At 47.9% G+C, this 21,075-nt stretch overlaps 1 long non-coding RNA gene across 3 annotated transcripts in view; it reads right to left on the bottom strand.

Moving 5' to 3' along the window:
* The window catches only part of LOC308484556, a 51,841-nt gene that overhangs the window by 17,475 nt on the left and 13,291 nt on the right, over positions 1-21,075 (bottom strand). For 2 of the 3 annotated variants that reach the window (XR_013989975.1, XR_013989977.1), the window contains exons 1-2: positions 4,879-5,031; positions 1,651-1,716 (exon numbers count right to left, since the gene is read on the bottom strand). This is a non-coding gene — a long non-coding RNA (uncharacterized lncRNA). Of the gene's footprint in view, positions 1-1,650; positions 1,717-4,878; positions 5,032-21,075 lie in introns of those variants that run through there. The other variant, XR_013989976.1, reaches the window with a different exon arrangement.

Genomic DNA, 21,075 nt, shown 5'->3' on the forward strand with positions numbered 1-21,075 from the left:
TACCCTAGCCTCTTAGCCACTTTATGGATTTTGGTCCCCTCTCCCCAGCCAAAGCTGCTTCCAGCTGCTCCAAACATAAATGTTTCTGCAGCGGAATTGTGAATAGAAGCCTCGCCCGGTTCTTTTCAGAACAAAATAACGATTTTTCAAAATAAAAGCGCTGACTCACTGCAGAGTGTAAGAGGAAACTGTGAATCAACTCAAAATATGAAAGTAACTCAACCCAGATTTGCAGGGAGGGCCCGGAAGAGAAGAAGGAAAGGCTGATTACGCTCATCGCCACGCTTTGCTGTACAAAGACTCTTCACAATGATGGTGCCAGTCATGTCACAGAGGTGTTGAAGTGGGTGGCTCGCGACAGCAAGAGCCGGTCTAAGTTATTTGGGTGTCTGAGGCTGAACATTCAAAAGGCAAATCCCTCCTCCTGATTAGAATGTCCTCTAGGAAATTCTCCTGTGCATGGTTTGCTGAAATGAATGGGCGTTTCTCCAGCTCAGAGGCAAGAGAGAAGAACCCTGGGGAGGGATGGGCGGGCAATCCTTTGGTGCTAAGCACCCCTCCTTCCTGTGTCCCAGCAGCAGTAAACCTTACACCCATCCTGCCCTTTGAAGGGTGGGGAAGGAATGGGAGGGTTAGTCAAGAAGGGTATGATGCAGCGACAGCCTCTCACTAGGGGTCGCCATGCTTGGGGGTCTGCGAGGGGCACAGTACGATCACCAGCTACTTTAAATTCTTCGAACGGGTGGTAAGAGACAGAAAGCACGAGCCACATATGCCTCCTCTCCCTATAAATAAAGGAGGTGGCGTTTATTTCTCACACAGGACAAAGCACATCTGCCTGAAGCAGAGGGGAGAACACTCATGTCCCTGTAAGGGCAGAGATGGGAAACTGAGGCCCAGGCACTCAACATCTGCCTGACTGTTGGAAATCTCCCCTGGCGTCTCACCCTCTCAACAGGCCATGGCCCAACACTGAGCCTGCCTCACACCCTAAACACTTCAGCCTGACTGACAAGGCCTCTTTCTTGTCTGGATGGGGTGTGCGAGTTTGTGTAGGAACTAGCCTACAGCAGAAAGGTAAAATTTGCCTCTGCTTGTTTTTGCCTCTCACCCTGCCCAATGTGGCCCTCGGAAGGCTGTCCAGGAGGATATTTGGCCCTCTGGCTGAAAAAAGGTTCCTCACCCCCTGGCACAGCGGACATGCCCATCGTTCCCCTCTTGACACCACTGGTGGGGAGAGGAAGTGCTTCGCTCTCGATGCTTCCTTGCAATTACTGAAGCAGCCCTGATAAAGATGCTAAAAGGATGGGGCCTTCCAGCAGAGTCAAGATAAGGAAGATGGGTAGAGGCAACTGTCTGGTGGCGGAGAAGAAAGCCAGGGCAAACTACTAACAATGCACGGGATCTGAACAATCTAAGTTCATATCTCTGGGCAGCAATGAACTCATTGGGCCGTCTCAGGGAAGTCATCGCTGTCCCAAGTTATAGCTCCCAATCTGCAAAATGGGAACATCAGCAGCAAAGTTGTGGTGAGACCGAACAAGATCAGAACGGCAGAATACTTCTTTTTGTTGTCATTTTAAATGTGCAAATTGCTTGTGAAATGATGTTTACTGATGAGGGGAAATAATGTTCATTTAACAGTCTTACCTCTAGGGGTTGTCTTCCCCCATTTCTCTTCAGTGGGGCTCAGAAATGGGTTCTCTGGTTCTTAGTCTAGAAAAAAAGAGGGAAAAGTTTTTCTCTTTGTTTAAGGAGACTGTACAAATCGAATAAAGCAAAACTGAGTTTAGTGGATTCTGAGTGCATTTGTAGTTTAATCACTTTGAGTTCCCAGGTGGTGGTGGTGGGGAATACTTGAACCCCCAATTTTAAAGGGCTTATTCTTTCGTAGAAAATAAGAAGCACAGGGGAAACAAACTTCTCTTGAAAAAACCCCTTCTGTTCCCCTTAATTTTTTTTGTCTTTTGTTCATTTGCATAACACACTTCTTCCAGTGAGCTCAGGGTAAGTTACACCGGGTTGTTATGTGTAACCTTGCAAGCTAGGTTAGGATCAGTGAGTGATAAGCCCATTTCCTACACCCAAAATTCAACACGCAACACCCCAGTGACAACTCAGTGTGTGTGTGTGTGAGAGAGAGAGAAAGACTCTGTCCATGTTCAGAGGCACCCTCCAACAACAAGACTAAAGGAAAAAGGAGAGAGGTCTAGTTAATTATATAAATGCTAAGTCCTGTAGATTCAAGAGGCAAGCAGATATATTTGAATAACGGGTCTATCTATTGTTTCGGGGTATCTCTGTCTTGACAGATGCTCAAGAAGTAGGCCTTGATACAAAAATCCTCTCTGAGGTACAAGTCCAAGAAAAGTGCTCATCAGTTCCTGGTGCCCTGCAAAGGCTCCATTTCGCAGGTTCCAGTTGCTTCAGCCGAAACTTCGCCTGAGGAGTTCGTTTTAAAATTCGTCCTCAGGGGGCGGGGAGGGAAGCCAAACGAATTTTGCTCAAACTGACAAATAATTACTTGGGCAATTCTACGCATCCTTAGGCTGTTGCCAGGCGTCACCTAAATCAAAATTCATGGGGTATTTTAGATGTTCTTCCTCGGGCGAAACATCATAAGGAATTTCAAGAGAAGCCACAGGAAATTTAGAAATATGGGAAATGGCCTTATAATGAGATAGACCATTGTTCCTTCCAGCTCAGTATTGCCTACAATGGCTGGAAGCAGGGATCTCTCCAAGCCCTACACTGGAATATTGATCAAGTTAATTATAATTTTGGAGGGGGGGGAGGCCTTCATAATCCCTATCTATGGGCTGCACTCTGAGGTAATCAACTGCATTTTTCTAATTATGCTGAAAAAGTTACACCAGGATTGAAGACCGACAGGGGCGTAACAGGCCCTTCCTGAGAAATCCAAATGGGGTTTTTAATTCTGCCATCGTTTCTCCTGCGTTAGAACCTGGAAAGATGGTTTCCTTTCGTGGTTCAGAATGAAATGGATCTTTGCAGTGTCATGAAAACCAGATATATTAGCTATATTAAACTAGGTACCCACTAAACTAGCCCCATCTTCTGAGGTGAAACCCTCACCCCACAAGTTGAACACCACCCCTGCTCTCCCATAGAAGACAAGGCCCCTTCTGTTCAGGTCAGCCTCCCCCCAAAAATCCTGGCAACTGTTGTTTGTTAAGGGTGCTGGGAATTGTAACTCTGGGAGGGGTAAACTACAGTTCCCAGGATTCTTTGTGGGGATGCTTTAAATGTATAGCGTGTATGGAGCCCTAATACGTAGAGGCACCTTCCTTGTACTGCAAACAGGACAGCCCAAGGCACTGCGCTGCTTGAGACAAAGGACAAGATGGCGCCCTCTCTCCTTTCTGGGTACAAAAGTAGTACCTGAGGGCAACAGGCTAGCTTAGGAGGCATTGAGCAGACCGCATGATGAACGCAGCTCTGCCCTTCAGTATCTCACCACTGATACCACCCGCCCGCATCTGCTGCCTGAGGCAGCCGCCCCACTTTGCCTAACAACAGGGCCAGGCCTGGTCGCGAATCTCTCTGGCTGCAAGAGACGACGGCAGAAATGAAAGGACGAAGGGAGTGCAAGGAGAAGATGGGTCTGTAAAGGAGGAAATAAATCCCAGGCATGCTCCCCCCACAACTGTCACCATCTCCCCCTAAACATTTAATCTCTCTCTCTCTCTCTCTCTCTCTCTCTCTCTCTCTGTGTGTGTGTGTGTTTTTTTTAAAATGAGGAACAAGGGTGGAGTGAGGGACCTACAGACTATGCACCGGGACTCACCCTGAGGTGCTGTGCTGGAATGGGAGGGGGGCTGCAGTGGCAGAGGAGAGTGAGACTCGGAATATCTATTAGATGGGCATCTCGTGCCAAGATACACAGGGGGTGGGAAATAAAACGACAGAGAGGGCCAAGCGTGAGGTGGGAGAAGCCGGCGGACAGCTGTGGCGGCGGCGTGGAGAACAAGAGGAAGGCGAAAAGCGAAAAGACCGAGGCAGACAATGGAGAAGAAAGATAGGGACGTGCAGGCAGGGAGGAATACTCAGATCTGGGCACGGTGCCACCTCCCTGCCCCCCCCGTCGTCCCTCAGGCGGCACCGTCAACACAGGAGGGTCCTGGGATGGAGAGGGGGATGTGATGTGGATAGGGGTCTGGCTGGAAAGAAAGAAGGGCACTGCTGTGGGGCGGGGCGGGGGGGGGGGAGATGATCGTGGTGGGGGGAGAACAGGGCCAAGCCAGACAGCAACAGAGGACGACAGAGGGATGAAAAGATCAGACAGAGGTGTGAGAGAAGGATGGAGAAAACAGCTGAGGAGGTAGAGATGGAGTGTGGGAGCAGAAAAGGGGGGGTCATGTTGGCACCAGCCGCACATTCATAAATAGTAGACAGAAGGGGAAGAATGGAAAAGGGTGACCCACCCCTCTCTTGCACCCCACATCACTGTGGGCGGGCAGTTCCCCAGGGGTTGTCTGGATAACTCTCTTCCCAGTTCGGCAGCTAGGCTGGCACAGCCGGGCGCATCACCATGGTTACCTGCTGCCATTGTCTGGCCTTTGGGTCAGTGCCCGTCTCCCATTCTCTCCCCCCCCCGCCACTTCCCTTCCCTTCCTGTCTCGCTCTCTCGCTCTGGCCTCTAATGAATTCACATCACGCTGTATTGCGGTACACTATGCCAACTTGCCCGCCAGCAGGCTGGCCCCCGGAGTGCCAGGCAGCCAGCCCTCCTCCGCCCCCACCCGCCTGCCTGCGAGGCCTTCTCTGCTCGCCAACCTGGCCTCAAAATGCCGGGAACCTGCCACCCTCCCCCCCCCCGGCTTCGCAACCGCCAACCCTCCCCAGCTATATCATTACCTGCCACCGTCTCCTGTGCCAACCCTTAAGCGCCAACTGGAGAGGCCCTCCCCGTGCCATCTATCTTCCTCTCCTTTCTTCCAGTTCAACGCCCACCCTCCAGATTGCCAGCTGCTCTGGAGTACCAGTCTGCTGACCCAATCTTCCCGACCCCCCCCCCCACCGGCTGCCACTCCACGCAGCGACTTGTCTCCCTAAGTGCAGCGAATATTCACCCTGCGTGGTGCCCTCCTCACTTGCCAGGGCTCAACCACAGCTATTCCAGGTTGGAATCCAAAGCTCTCCTGATCTACCAACCCATCACCCACCCGCTTCCAGACACTCACAGCCACCAAATGCCCCTCCTCCCCATATGCCTCTGTCCCAGCTTCCAAATGACCCGTGCTGGCCATTTTGCAGGGAGGGCAGTAGAGACAATGGCAGCAGAGAGCAGCCGGGGTTTTTGGGGTGGGGAGTGTAAAAGAAAGGGATTAGGCTTTGGGCCTAAAATTCCTCAAAGCAAGTGAGGGGGAGTAGGGAGCTTGCAGAGGGGGTGGGGGGACCAAGGGTTGCTGTGTTTATAATTTTTTGTGGAATATTCTTTTTTTGAAAAGCACGAGTACAGAAGGCCTCTGCCTCCTTTGTCTTGATACTACACCCCCAAAATTGACCAGCGGTGGGTCTTTTGCCCTCTTGCTCTCTCCCCCACACTGCCCCCCCACTCACATTTGCACTTTCCTTGTGAACCAAAGGCCCAGAGCATGCATGCACACATGCACATACCCTCTCCTCATGAAAATCTTCTGGGGAGGGAGAAGTTGATTCCTTATCTATTCGCGAGAGCCAAGCGGTGGAGGGGCTGGCACACCACGATGCGACCCCACCCTGCCCTCTGCAGTGGGCATTTGAACCCAGCTCCGCACTGTGCCCTCGTCCTTGTGACCCCCACATGCTGCTGCTTGACCCGACTCCACCACCACCCCTTCTAAAGACTCTGCCTGACCTGCCTCTCCCCCCCCCCCTTTGCCACTTTCCCCATTTCTTCTCTGTCTCCGTCTCCCTCACCCTTTAATGAAAGTGAAACGGCGGTCTGGCTGCCAAGGGAACTGGGTTTCCTAGCAACGGCCGCCTAGGCCTTGGCATCGTGCCAATCCACCCTCCCTGTGCCGATCCATCGCCCATGGCACCCGCCAGCCCCCTTCTTAGTGCTGCGCATACAGCTTCCATCAATGCTACAAGTCTCTCCCTCCCTCCCTCTCTTTTTCAACCCTGACCCACTGCAGCCTCCCCCACCCAACCACCTCTTGCTATTCCTCCCCACCGAACTGGAGTGGGACTGCTGAGGGGCAACGCTCCCATCCCACACTGTCTTGGATAACCCTTTCTTCTTCTTCTTTCGCCCCTGTTGTGGTTTGAAAACGAAACACACACACACCACTGATTTTAGATGCAGACAAACGGGAGCTGAGCAAATGCAGGAAATGCAGAAGGAGGTGTCTGAACGAAATCCTGAGGCTTTGCACTTCCCCTATCGCTGCTGCCGCCACACCACTTTTTGCTCCTGAGCCCTACAGCCAGGCCAGATCAGATTCCCTGGGAACCACAGAACTCCAGGCACCCCCGCTCCTTACCTAACTCTGCGGCGATCTTCCAGCCCAGAGCCTGATGGGGGAAATTCCTGAAAGGCCTTCAGTCCTGTTACACAACTGCACTGCGGCCAATTTTTTTTTAAAAAAAACCTGAGCCTGGGGGAGCTCAGGCAAACGTTCGGGGTGTGCGCAGAGGGGCTGCGGGCCCAAACCCCTGGGGTGAGCCGGAATAACCAAAGGAGGCTGCTGGCATTTGCAGTACTTGCCTGTGGGCATCTGCAGTTGTAAATTAAGATCCCCTCTGAGGGTGAAGGATCCGCGAGGCCACGCACCAAAATTATGGGGCGCACAAGGGAGAGCATCGAAGGGCTCAGGATGCAACGGCAGTGCTCTCCGGGCATTAGCCCAGCTAACCCTTAAGCAGCTTGTGCCTTGGCATTCCTAGATCAGAGGAAGAAGCAGGATTTGGCGTTTGCTCCGACCGCCACGGCACAAACTGTGCCCGGGAACAATGTGGTCCAAGCATTTTGGCCCATCTATCGCCTCCTTTTTGTCCGGTACGGCAGAAGAACGGTCAACATGGCCCTTGGGGCTGCAGTATCTACCTGGGCTTCACTACAGTAAAGATAAACCGAGGAACTCCAGGCATGATCTGCTTGCTTCCCTGCCTGTGGGACCCCCGTCCTCAAACAAAGCGCCGCCATTATGCTCCACCCTCGTCCCCCCTCGCTTGCCAAGCCAAGCCTCTCAGTGTCCCAACCCGATGGGGACGCCCCTCAATCTCAGCCCGCCGCCCCACAACTATCCCGAAACAAAACTTTTTTTTCTTTCCCAAAATTGGCATACACAGGGGGAATAAAAAAGCAAAGTCTTTAGCACGACGCCTCACCCGGCTCAGGACGGGTTCGCCTCCAGGGACGCGATCTTCGGGGTTCAAGCGGGGGGATGCCCTGAGCTGGGGGTGGGGGACAAAAGCGAGAAAGGGTGCAGGTTACAGAGCGAAGGAGAAAGAAAATGGAGGGGTTTGGCTGGCACCGAGGGCGAGAGGGACGAGAGGCCGGGAACTCTGCCAGGGTGTGCCAAGCTGAGGTAGATCGTGCCTGAGGCTTGGAGCAGGGTGGGAGAGGAGATTGCAGAGGGTGCCGGGGCACAGTGGCTGAGGGGAGCTGGGGGTGCTTTGCTGGGAGAATGAGTGAGCGCTCAGTGCCAGTGGAGGGGGGAAGAGAAAGAGAGAAAGAGAGAAAGGAGGAGGGAGAGCGGGAGAGAGCAAAGGAGAGAGGGACGCTGGGAAAAAAAACAGAGCTCTGGGCCATGATCCAACAGCCATGGTTAACTCTCTCCTCCCACCCCGACTGACTCAGCCCAGCTCAGCAGGAACGTTCGTGCCTCCGAGTAGGGGCACCCATGGCTGGCCTGGGGCCACCAGCCCCAAACCGAGACTCAGGGCTGCTCTCCACAGCTTCTTCTCCTTGCACTCAGCCTCAGCCAAACAGAGCTAGCTCTTTCTGGTGCATTTCTTCTGTCCGAATCAAACTGCCCCTATGACCGGCAAAGGAGTCCATTTCCCCGGCTCGTTTAGGGGTGCATAGACAGCAACGGTTTGCAAACTTCCCAGACTTGGGGCACATATGTAACCCCAGGCTTGAACATGAAACCCATCTTATCTCACTGTCTCCCCACTCTCTTGGACTTTCTCCTGCTTCCATCCTCATGCAGCCCAGCCAGGACTCGCTGCACTAGCCGCCGAGGCACGAGTGACCAGCAGCGGCAGCCATTTTAGATTTTTCTCCCACCTCCTGCAGCTCTCTCCTCCCTCACCCCAAGCCATTTTGCGCCCCTGCTTCTTTCCTGGCGATCGGAGCAAAGCAGACAACAAGTAAGCGCTGCCGGCTCCAAGACTTTAGGAGCCCACAAGAAAGCTGTGCTTTCTGAGCTCCTCTTAACTCAGACGAGGTAGGATGTGCCAGTGGGGAATTCTCATACATGAGGTTGGCCCTGCTAGACTAAGTAACATAAGCAGCTGCTTTATTCGGAGCCAGACCATTAGTCTATCCAACTCAGTATCATCTACACAGATTGCCAGAGGCTCTCCAGGTAGGCAGTGATTCCCAGCCCGACCTGGAGAAGCTGGGAATTGAACCGACAGCCTTCTAAATGCCAGTCAGATGCTCTATCGCGGAGCTATGGCAGGATACAGCTTCTGGCAGTGGCTAACCAAATGCATCGGGGTAGCCCATGGGTCAGGCAGGAACGCAACGAGACTCCACTGCTGACTGCCCCCCAGCAACTGCTAATGCCTCCTGTCCACAAAGCCCCCCGCCCCAGCCATGCTGCCTTTGAATGCGGCAGCTTCATTCAGCCACTAAGGCTAATAGTCATCAATACGCCTCCCTCCCTCCATGAATAAGTCTAATTCTCTTTGAATGCCATCGAAGCTTGTGGCCGTCGCCGCATCCTGCGACAGTAAATGCTATATATTAATTATGCACACTGTTGTGTGTGTGTGTGTCTATAAGGAGTACTTTTTAAAATTAGGTCCTGAATCTCATACCCTCCAACATTTCTCTGATGAAACCAGGGACGTCCTGTTCAATAACAGTACAGTCGTACCTGGGTTGTTGAACGCCTTGGTACTCGGACGTTTTGGCTCCTGAATGCCACAAACCCAGAAGTGAGTGTTCCAGTTTGCAAACATTCTTTGGAAGCTGAATGTTAAGACAGGGCTTCTGTGGCTTCCGATTGGCTGCAGGAGCTTCCTGCAGTAGTCGTTTTATTACTTATATTCCACCCATCTGACTGGGTTTCCGCAGCCCCTCTGCGCGGCTTCCAACATATATCAAAACATAATAAAACATTAAAAAAAATTTTTTAAAAAACTTCCCCATTCAGGGCTGCCTTTAGATGTCTTCTAAAGGTTGCACAGTTACTTATCTCCTTGGGTCAGGAGTCACATAGCTCCATACCCTGCAACATCTCTCCGGTGAAAATAGGGACATCCTAAGGAAAAGCGGGATATTCCAGGATCAAATCAGAAACCGGGACGGCTTCTGTTAATCCGGGACTGTCCCTGGAAAACAGGGACACTTGGAAGCTCTGGAACAGGGGCCAGCAAACTTTTTCAGCAGGGGGACGGTCCACTGTCCCTCAGACCTTGTGGGGGGCCGGACTATACAGTATTTCTTTTGGGAAGGGCAATGAATGAATTCCTATGCCCCACAAATAACCCAGAGATGCATTTTAAATAAAAGCACACATTCTACTCATGTAAAAACACGCTGATTCCCGGACCGTCTGCGGGCTGGATTGAGAAGGCGATTGGGCCACATCCAGCTCCCGGGCCTTAGGTTGCCCCTGGTCTGGAATCTACCACCAGTCAAAGTGGTCCCATGTGTTATGAGAAAGACGGGGAGAAACATTTCCCTCTCCTCCGCCTTATGTATAACTTAAAAACCTCACATCTGGTCTTCCTGGATGCTCTGTAGAAGGTAAGGATCCTGGGCACTTTTGGGGGCTGTGGTCCCACTGGTCTTGAGGCTCCAGTCTCTCCTGATCTCACTATGCCCTGATTGCCATCTATTGCAACTCACTTCATGAAGATCACAATCCAATTGCTAGTCACAACCCCCAGGGTGTCACCAGTGGTTTATAGGGGCATCTTCAGAAGAGGATTGGGGCAGGATACCAGGGCACAGAGAGGGAAGGAGGGAGGGAGGACCAGCCGGACTCTTCCCTCAAACCATCTACCACCAAATGCCCTGTGGGAAGGATCCCAATGACTTCTTTTGTTTCGATGTCGTTTGTTCTGATTTTACGGTGCTGCCTGTAAGCTGCGCCTTGGAAGGATTTGCATCCTGAAAGATGGGATATAAATAATTATAGCAAGTAAACAGCAGTCTCAGATGTGCTTACTTAGCATTCCCTAACTTCACAGCAAGCCATGCACATCCCCAAACAAATACCTCATCCGTCTACATGGCAGATACAGGAAATTGCAGATTATGCACTGGTGGCAGAGACAATGTAGAGCTACTGTTGCATGAAACCCTACCAAGCTACATTGGCCCTGCACTTCCAAGCGCTGCTTCCCACACGTCCTGTTTTACAGTAAAGCACTTAGCACAGAGTGCAGGATGTTCCCATTTAGGCAAGTCAAGGCACTTCTTTCTTGCATAGGAAGAATCATCCTCCCATTTGCATGCAGGGAAGTATTTCCTCCTCTATTGAGGATGTTTGGTGATAATTTTTAAAGCCTTCTTATCTTTCTTCAATGGGAAACTTTGACAGAAGGGACCAGAAAGAGGGTCCCTAAGAGCCAACGAGGTCCCCATGAGTTGGATATGAGTTCAAATCCTAATTTAGCTGCATGCATCCTTGGGTAAGACACATCCTTTTGGGTGCTCTCCCCTGAATGCAATCTATCCACCCGAGTCCATGCTTACTGCAAAATAGCGTGGGTCAGCTGCATACCAGTTGTATTCCAATACTCAACGAGGTGTGGGATCCTCATCGCAGCGCAACATAATTGCCAAGTATGAGGACAGAATCAGAGCCGGCAGCAGGTCATCCCATGACTAGGGATGTAAAAAGGAATTGTTTTTCATTCTGCCTTATATTCATTACAGCTCTGTTTCCGTCCCACTGCAGTTCACCCTCCGCCAAAAACTACATTATTCATTTTGCTGTCCACTGTGGCAAAATTACATTACATATGCAATTTATGTAATTATGTAAATTATGTTGTCATTACGCTATTCCACCCCATTCATTTCGATGCAAAGGAAACACAATGCAAATGGTTCAACAGGGGATGTAATCAAGTACAGTGGTACCTCGGTTTAAGAACAGCCCTGTTTATGAACTATTCGGTATAAGAACTCTGCAAAACTGGAAGTAGTGTTCCGGTTAGCGAACTTTACCTCAGTCTACGAACGGAAGCCCAATGGTGGAAGGGAACAGGTAGCGGGAGGCCTCAGTAGGGAAAGCATACCTCGGTTTAAGAATGGCTTTGGTTTAAGAACGGACTTCCGGAATGGATTAAGTTCGTAAACTGAGGTACCACTGTATGTGTTGTTTGGGGACTGAAAGCAACAACAGCAGTGAATACTGATTGTATTTGCTGGAATAATTTCCGCTCCGGACATTATTATTATTATTATTATTTCAATTTATATACCACCCTTTATCAAAATATCTCAGGATGTTATACAACCTTTGAAACATGTTACAAAACATCAATGACAAAAACATAATAAAAAGCAAACTTATAGACAGCATAATAGTAAAATAATCATAAAAATAACAGTCCTCTCCCCCACATTTTTACAGTCCATACAGCGGAAGGCCTGGGTAAAGAGGAATGTTTTTGCCTGGTGTCTAAAGGCATGTAATGAGGGTGTCAGGTGAGCCTCTCTGGGGAGAGCATTCCACAGTCAGGGAGCCATGGGAAGAATAAGCAAACATTTGCAATTTTCATCCCAGTTTCCATTTTCATCAGAATTCTCCAAGACCCCTACAATATTCCTGATTTTATGAGCTGCAATACCATTCCTTTTTCAATTTTTGCTTCAATGGAGCAGCAACGCCAGCAGCGGGCACACACAGAATTCCTTAGTTTCCCCAATGTGGAAAGGGTTCTGCTATATTCCTGCAAATTCCCACGTAGCATCCTTGGCATTTCGAGTTTAATTGTTTCATTCAAGGCAAGTTTCCAGCTCTTGTGTTTGCACGAGAAGCTTGAACACGTGGCACAAACCCAGTGAATCTTGGGGCAAAGGAATAAACCAGAAAGAACGGACGCATGTGGACTGATCCTGTGCAACTTCTTAAACGTTTCTGTGTGAGGACAGGAGGTACTTGTGGCTTCACTACACCCTCGTTGGTTGTTGTGTTCTGGCATCGTCAATGAGAATACAGTTCAGCAGCTTAAAGAATGGGTAAGTCATTTCCCCACATCTTAAGGAGTTGTTCTATTATGGCTTCCGGTAATCATAAGTATTCCATTCTGAGTGGCGCTCCTCTGCAATCTGAACATGTCTGTGCTTCACCACTTCCTCAGAAATGGATGCTGCCGGCAACTCAGGGGTAGACCACATGCTTCTGTGTACATCGTATCCCAAGTTTAGCCCCTGGCGTCCCTGGTTTACAAGGAACGCAAGCACCAGGGATGTAAGAAGGAGCTTGATATGAAGCCTCAGAGAGCTACTGCCAGTCAGAGACAATGCCAGGCAAGCTGGACAAGCCTGCTGACAAACACAAAGGAGTGTTGTGTGTTTGCATGTATTAGAAGATGTGTGCAGATTGCATGCCTGCAGTTCATCCAAATACTGTTAGGACCAGGTGGTTGTTTGGGCAGCAGAACTGTGGGTGGCCATATTTACACAGTGTTGAGTCAAATTGAAAGGAAGTACCCATGTGGGCCCTGTGGAAATATACCTGGGAATAGAATGACCTGCAACAGCCATTGCAAGCAGATATCCGGCCTGGAAACGCACAGCCTCCTTGCCTTACAGGAAAGTTAGTGTGAGTGTAGAGAAAGCGAGAGACAGCATTTCACGCAAAAGGTGCATACTGCCATAGAATGGAGTCTACACCATGGATTCAAATTGGTTAAACAGCCATTGCCTGCTCCTTGGGAGTCCTTTCCCAAATTGGTGCCCTGCTCGTGCTTTGGACCACATTTCCCATCACCCTTGATGGATCATCCCTAGGGCTGATGGGAGTTGTAGTCCAAAACACCTGGTGGGTATGAGCTTGGGGAAGGCTGCACTAAAGAACCCTGGGGACTGCAGTCACATGAAGGGGAGCTTGCCTTACTTCACCAAACTACAATCCCCAGAATCCTTGGAGTGGAGAAAACCAATATACATCTGGAGTGCAGATACGGCCCCCAAAGTAATATCTGCAAGGACTGGCACAGAGGATACAGCATTGTTTGTCATTCACAAGAATACTTTGTCCCTACAAAACACCACCACTGCGGAGAGGGGAGCTCTTTATTTGGCCCACAGAAATGTATGAACAGAAGGTGGCGCAAGCCCTATACAGAAGGGGATGGAAGCTTTTCGCTTCTCCTGGATTCAAGATAGGTATCTCTACTGGCCAATAGAGAACAGGGATGAGAGAACCACAGTGCTGGGGTTCCTACAGTTTAGAAGGGCGAAACAGTTTAGGCGGTGCACAGCAGGAAGGGAACAAAGTGCTGGTGGAACATCATGGTGGGTTCCCAAATGGTGATGTTCCACCCTCTTGTACACATGCATAGGACATTTAATATCTCATCATCCCTGCCCACTGGCTATCCTGGCAGAGGATGATGGGCAGTTGGAGGCCAACAACATCTGCCGTGACGCAGGTTGGCCACCCCTGTTCTACACAATGTACAAAGTACGCAATTGTGCTAATTCGACCAGGAAGTGTCTTCTTCTTACCAGTTCCGACCTAAAGGGTTCAAATCTCGCCTTTAAAAAGGGGAGAAGGGTGCACAGCTGCTTTTGCTGTCAATATCTGAGCAACACCTCAAAGACCTTTGCTTCAGAGGTTCCTCTGAATTTTATTTAAAATCTTTTGTTTTGTTCTGGACAACTAGGAAACTAAATTTTCTGGAAGAAAAAAAAATGTGTGTGTGTTGTTGTTTTTAATAATGTTCTCATTATGGAGAAAAAACATCTACGGCCTTGTTCTTCAGATACATACTTACCCTGACTGAAATTCCTGATTCCAAAAGTGGGGGAGTGGAGGTGCCCCAGACTCTAAGCTTCCTTTTAAGATTTTTTTTTTTTTGAAAGTTTCTAGCCCTTCTAGAATGAAAGATATTGAGCATCTTGTATATTTTTTCTGGTACTGAAGAATGCTCCCTGCTGCTACAGTATCTGTGTGTGTTTGTAAAATCAATATTGTGTGATCTCCACAATCTGGACCAGCAGGACATAGCTGACTTCCCACGGTAAACACAAGAATGTCGGGTATGGCTGTCTCTCTAATTTTGCTTTACGCTGCCCCCACGGTTGCAATTTTGCTACAGGCACCCTCAGAACTCTCAAAATTCAAAATGTGCCCACTGGCCCAAAAGGGTTGGAGACCCCTGATCTTTGGGTAACATTCAGCTAAACCCTTGTGCTAACTGGGAGCCAGAGCATGTGATTTTGCCACCCTCTCCTCTCCCTTCACTGTCCCCCCTAGGTTGGCGAAACCCCCGGAACAAATCTGTGGGGCACATGGGGGGGGATAAGAGATGGGTCGGATCCCGTTAAGAGGAGGTTGTTCTCTGGCGCAGAGCAATGTTTGGTGCTACGCTGCATACAAGCCTGTATCACATGCCAAGTTAGGAATGCAATCTTTGGCCGGGGTAAGATTCCGAACTAGGCCACTGTTTGCCAGAAATCGCCCTGCCTTTTCAAAAATGCACCAATCATTTCTCTCTTCATAGCAGATGAGAAAGCCTGGCTTTTTCAAAATGGGAGGCAGCATTGACTATGACAGAGAAGTTCAACTGAGAAAAAAATCCCAGGTGCCTAGTTTCTAAGGCACTGAAATATGTGATGTTGTTGCCTAGGAATCTGAAATATTTTTCAACAGTCATGCCTCAGATGCCAGTAGTTTCACGGGGCACAATCCAACAGTAACTTATTTTGAGCCAGTCCTGCTGAATTTAATGGAAGCACATCTGGGTCTATTTCCAGAGTAGCACAATTATTTAAAAGCGGCGTATGCCCCAAAATCTCTTTAGACCATGTCAGATATAAGGTTGGAAAATGAATGTTGAGATGGGTGCAAATAAGGACATTAGGCTACTTATATTGGGGAATTAGGGTACTTATATTGTAGATTAATTTATAATCATTTTAATTTGTTCTGAACTGAAAATTACGATTTGCTTTGTCACAGAATATGCTAAACCCCTTATTATAGCCATTTACCTCGCCAAAATTTATGAAACCCGCAAGTGCTGGGAACCTCAAATTTAAATGTCTTAAGCCAGCCTCCCAGGTGCAGAGTAAGACAAACTGAGGCTGTGGATTCTGAGAATGCACATATCCAAACACAGAAATTTATCCACTGGTACCAATAATCTATCATAATTTCTCTTTCCCTGTAATTGCAAGCAGGTACTGCACTTTTTGTGCTGACGCAAGGGCTTTCGTCCCATCCTACAGTTTCTTCAAGTTTGCTTCAGTAGCACATGCTGTCAGAAATATATTACAAGGGGATTGCATCTCCACACCTCTGCTCCACCTGTATGGTGGATCATAAATATACTGTAGTCAGATACTGTGGCAATCTCTATCTCTGACCCTTTTTCCGCACTTGGAAAAAGGAGGTCCAATTGAGACTGAATTGTTTCCAGAATGGGCACAGGCACTGCATGGCTTCAGGTCCATTCTAGAAACAGCATATAATATGTGGGGAGATGACCAAAGATCTCTAGGATAGAGAGGCAACTGATCCTTTGAGGGTATAAGGCAAGTTTTGGTGCGACCCGTGATATCCTTGAGTAGTGCTAGCCCATAAATGACAAGCACAAAGGCATATTGTGCAGCGCAAGGCGAATTTCCTGCTCTGTTAAAACTTTTCAGAGCAGTACAGCAGGTACAGGGACTGTATGGGTGTAGGATACAACTCTCATCTTTCTTGACACTTGGCCATGCTGACTGGGGCTGATGGGAGTTGGCCACAGGTTCCCTACCCCCTGTACAACTTAGTTCTACTTATCCTTCTCTGGTGGTTTATTTTTCCTGGTGCCACTGTAGCCCTGCCAAGGCCTGTGTTTCCTGGCCCTTAACACTGCCATTGGCTCAGCTTCACAGAATCATAGAGTTGGAAGGCACCACCCTTGAAAGATCTAGTCCAGTGTTTCCCAAACTTGGGACTACAAGTTCCATCACCTTTTACCACTGGTCCTGGTAGCTAGGGATGATGGGAGTTGTAGGCCAAAAAAGAGCTGGAGAACCAAGTTTGGGAAACCCTGATCTAGTTCAATCCCTGGCAACGCAGGAATCATTAGTCTAATGTTGGGCTCAAACCCATAGCCCTGAGATTGAGTTAGGTGTTCTACCGATTTAGCTATCCACTGAAGTAGCAGAGATCGCCACCTCTCTCTCACTAAATATCCACAGACTACTCTAAATCAGAGATAGGGAACAGCCTTCAGACGTTGTTGGACTCCAACTTCCATCAATCCCAGCTGCCATGGCTGATGGTTAGAGATGACGGGAGCTGTAGCACTTTGGCCGGAGGGGAGGCAGTTTAACATGAAAGTCAACACATCATAAAAAGCATCAGACTTTAGGAAAAGTGAAGGAATGCTTTACACCATCCTTCCTCCTGGCCACTGTTCCTCACGACCAGTTACGCATTGCCAACAAAGAAGATTTGTATCACCAAAAAAAGAGAGGGCAATAATTTGCACAGAATTTGCAATTTATATGTATAGATGTAATGAACAGAAACACATTTCAACATAGCGGAGAAGACACCAGGTGACTTGTGTGCCTTCTCAACCTTCAGACCAGGTGCCGCTCATTGCTGATGCGCAACGTCAAGGCTCCTGTTCTTCCTTTTTATGGTTCCTTATCTTTAATCCCAACCTGGATTAGAGAGCCCTCAAACAGAGGTCACCTTCAAATAGAGGAACGTCCTCTGAGAGGCCTTCAAAATAAAGGGCTCTCCTCTGCAACGCAGAACATATGGCCAGTGTATCTCTAACCGTTTTTGGCCTTCTTTTTAAATTCCTTGTTCACGTTATGCTTATCTGTCTCTTTGGCGATCTTCACTCTGGTTGAGTCACAGACCGATAGAGAACCTGAAGGTCTTTTTTTAATTGAAAACCCTCAGCCAAAGGCAAAATTCTCAGTAATCTGCACCCCACCAAATGTTAAGTCTGCTTAAATATAAACCAATGATGCATTCACTGTTTCAGCTGCGTGGACCAGTTTGATGACTGTACCTACCTGTGCCAAAGAGGTGATTCAGAAGGAGATAAAGAGTACTGTAGGCATACACGCTCCACCAGAGGCATCCGCAAGATTATAAGAAAGCTTCCACACCAGAGTGTCTTAGTATTATGCAGTCATTGCTCTTCCGCAGTCAGATGGAAGTGAAATTAAAACTCTGGTTCCACATACAAGCTACTTTTCCAACTAACACTAACTATTTGAACGTGTATTTCACATTTTTAAAACAAAGAGGTTTTATTCACAATCAAGGAGTGCACAAATCCCAATAAATAAAAATCTCAAAAAATAAATAAAGTAATATCCTGTAACACTTTTCTCTCCATAGTAAAAATGCATAATGGCACAGTATAGAGAAACATATGGTGCACTGTAGGTCTCTCCTCCCATTCATCCCCATTTTCTTCTCATCTGCAAAGACACGCACACAAACTGCATCAACCTCCATGCATTTTGTTTCCTTTCAAAAACAGAAACTTTTGCACTTGTTTATCTACAACCAAATTGTAACACAGCAAGTGTTTTTATTGTACCTCTGCCCTGTGTGTGCACATACTCTCTCTCCCACACAAGCACATTCACTCTATAAATTGGGAAGAATTATAATATATATGAATTTCACAGATGGCAAGTACAAGTTGCTTAAGAGGCAGTGACAGTAGTAGGGGACCACATTAAAGAAAAGGTAATACAGTGGTACCTCAGGTTACATACGCTTCAGGTTACAGACTCCACTAACTCAGAAATAATGCTTCAGGTTAAGAACTTTGCTTCAGGATGAGAACAGAAATTGTGCTCTGGTGGCGCAGCGGCAGCAGGAGGCCCCATTAGCTAAAGTGGTGCTTCAGGTTAAGAACAGTTTCAGGTTAAGAACGGACCTCCGGAACGAATTAAGTACTTAACCCGAGGTACCACTGTATAGGAGGCAGATCTGAAGCTGAAAAAGCAAGACTATATCTGGGAAAACATGGGAATGTAATTGTTTGGGAGCACCACTGTCTGGATTCTTCAGAATAACCGAGTGAGTGAACTGTGACAATTTCAGAGAAAACAGTTAGTGGAAGCAGCCTATGTTTCTGGCACAAGGTGGACCAACTTCTGTACCAAAAAGCAGATCAGTACGAAACAATGAGTTTAGGAAATATTTGCAGAACTCATCCTGCATCTCCTAGTCACAAAGGGCTATGAAAGGCACAAAAGCCTTCTGAGATTTCATCTCAAATTTCCATACATGTCAACTGTCCTTGCTTGCCAGAAACTGTCTATATTCTTTGCTACCACTCCTGGTAAATCACTATTCCTATTTTGCGCTTGGGGGGGGGGGTTATTAAAGCTTTCTTAGCATGGGCTGCTAGAATTGCAGCTCTTCAACGTTTAGGTTCCTCCCCAAAGTATCTAGAAGGTGCATTTCTGTGATGGATGTATATTCACCCTTGTGCACATGTATAAAAATGCATGCACATGCTACAAAAAACAAATCCTGGCATTTTACATACTGCAGATGGTGACATATGTTTTGAGATTGTGATGGTATATTATCAGACAATCAGGTCTCCCCCCACCAATATATCTGCAACCAAAAGAACAAAGAACATATTGATTCTAAACCGGCAAAGGACAGGCTACCTACTGCACAGTAAATGAATGCAGCAATGCAGAATGAATGATGCTCAAAAGCTGATCTCTGGTAGGAGAATAGGGGTGTCACAGGCCTATTTTCATCTGTGCAGTGTTGGAGGGCATGAACTTTACTGGACATTGCCCACATACCTTGGAGCACACCTTCACAACTTCAGGGGCTAGTAACTTGCTTTTACTGTTAAATGAAAAACTAAGGTCCTTGGTATACTGTCATTTATGCCCCCAGAAACAATTTCCGTGCTTGAAGGGGGTCACTGCAGAAACAGGGGATATACAAATTAACCTAACCCATCCATGGAATATTATAGTGTGCAACAAGCGAAAAAGGGAGCAAAAAAAATCCTTCTAACTCAAGCAAACAAACCAATGCCAGATAGAAATGGTAAAGCAAGCTAAGGTAAAAACCGCCAAAATAATCTTGCCTGCCGAAAAGTTCTTGCCCAACCCAATATATAGTGGTCAGTTGGACTCTGCGACTAAAGTATGACACACCCAGATACAAACAGAAAAGATAATATACAGGGGTTTTTCAGGCTCTTTAAAATGTCCACCCACAAGCTGGCAAGTGCTGCTGCTCTGATGCTCAACAGAAGGGTCCACTGATGAGACAGGTGCTTTCCCCCTGTGCTCCTAAAGGGAAGCTGGAAATGTAGTTTACACAGTTCCATCTTCATTCCCATCAACTGCCTAGAAAAGCAGGGGTCAGTATGGATTGGAGACCCTGGACTTAACAGTCTTCAGGAGTCAAGCACGTTGCACAAATGCGTCAGATCCCTAAAAGAAGAACCATGCAGACATACTCAAAAACTAATGTGCAGCACCCAAAATGCCATTGGTAATCACACCAACCTCTGATGCTTCAACAGAAGATAAAACCTAGTTGGTTGGAGGCAATAGCTATAGGGAACTATGGACATGGACCTTTCAGATTCTGGTCCTAGAAACGGGAAGGGGTGGGGGAATAAACTGCGGATTGCTCAAGTTTAGGATTGGCAGGCGTGCGTGCTTTCAGCTAGGGCAAAAGACTCATTTCCACACTAGCAAGACTCCTACAAGTCACAGAACTGACTTGGAAGCATAGCAAGCTGCCATATTCCAGGTCAGACTATTTGTCCACCTAGTCCAGTACAGTATTATCTACTCTGACTGACAGCAGCTCCCAAGACAGACAATCTTTCCTGCCACCTGCTAGCTGTTCCTTAAACTGTAAATGCCCAGGGATTGAACCTGGGAACTTCTGCATGCAAAGTGCTCGACTGCTGAGCTACAGTCCCTGCTATACTAGATCAAACCAAGGCCCATTGAATCTTGTTTCCAACTATGGTCTACCAGAAGGCCTCTGGGAGTTCTGCAGTGAGGCATGGGCTAATAGCCTTCCTTTCTTGTTCCGAACCAGTTACTGATATATATATATATATATATATACCCTCTACAAATGGAGGATCTATGAAGTTATCACAACTAATAGACACAAATAGAACTATTTTTCATACATTCACCTAATCCCTTTTAGAAAAGGTGTACAAACCACAGGTCCTCACCAACATGTCAAGGCAGCAAATTAACTTACTAGGGTAGGCATTCTGCCTTTCCCTTCCTGCACAGCCTAGGTCCTATATTTACTGGGATGTTATTACACCTCTGTGTTGCAGTGATAGACTGCTAAGTCAAATTATCCTCTTTTCTGCCAGTTTGGCTCCAAGACTTCCTTATCGCTGGAGGAAGAGAGGAGGACTCTGTAGGAGCAGCCATGCTCCTGAATTTGTCGTGTAGTCCTGAGCACGTTTACCTAGAGGAATATGTGAGGTCCATGAAGCCTAATGTTTAGGATTGCAGTTTTAGTTTGGAAGCCCAAAGTTTCTCTGGTTATAGCACACTGGTCCAGTTGAGGGCAGGGGGTGGGAACAGGTTGCAAGTCAACCCGAGATGGGTCACACATGAGAGGGGCAATCACAGTATTCTTTCTATATGCATATATATTAGTAAGAGAAGCAGAAAGAGAGGATAAAGGTGGAGGACATGGGGAGAGATAAGGAGAA

The sequence above is a fragment of the Podarcis pityusensis genome, assembly GCF_964106645.2.
Source record: "Podarcis pityusensis genome assembly, chromosome: 8".
NCBI lineage: Eukaryota > Metazoa > Chordata > Lepidosauria > Squamata > Lacertidae > Podarcis > Podarcis pityusensis.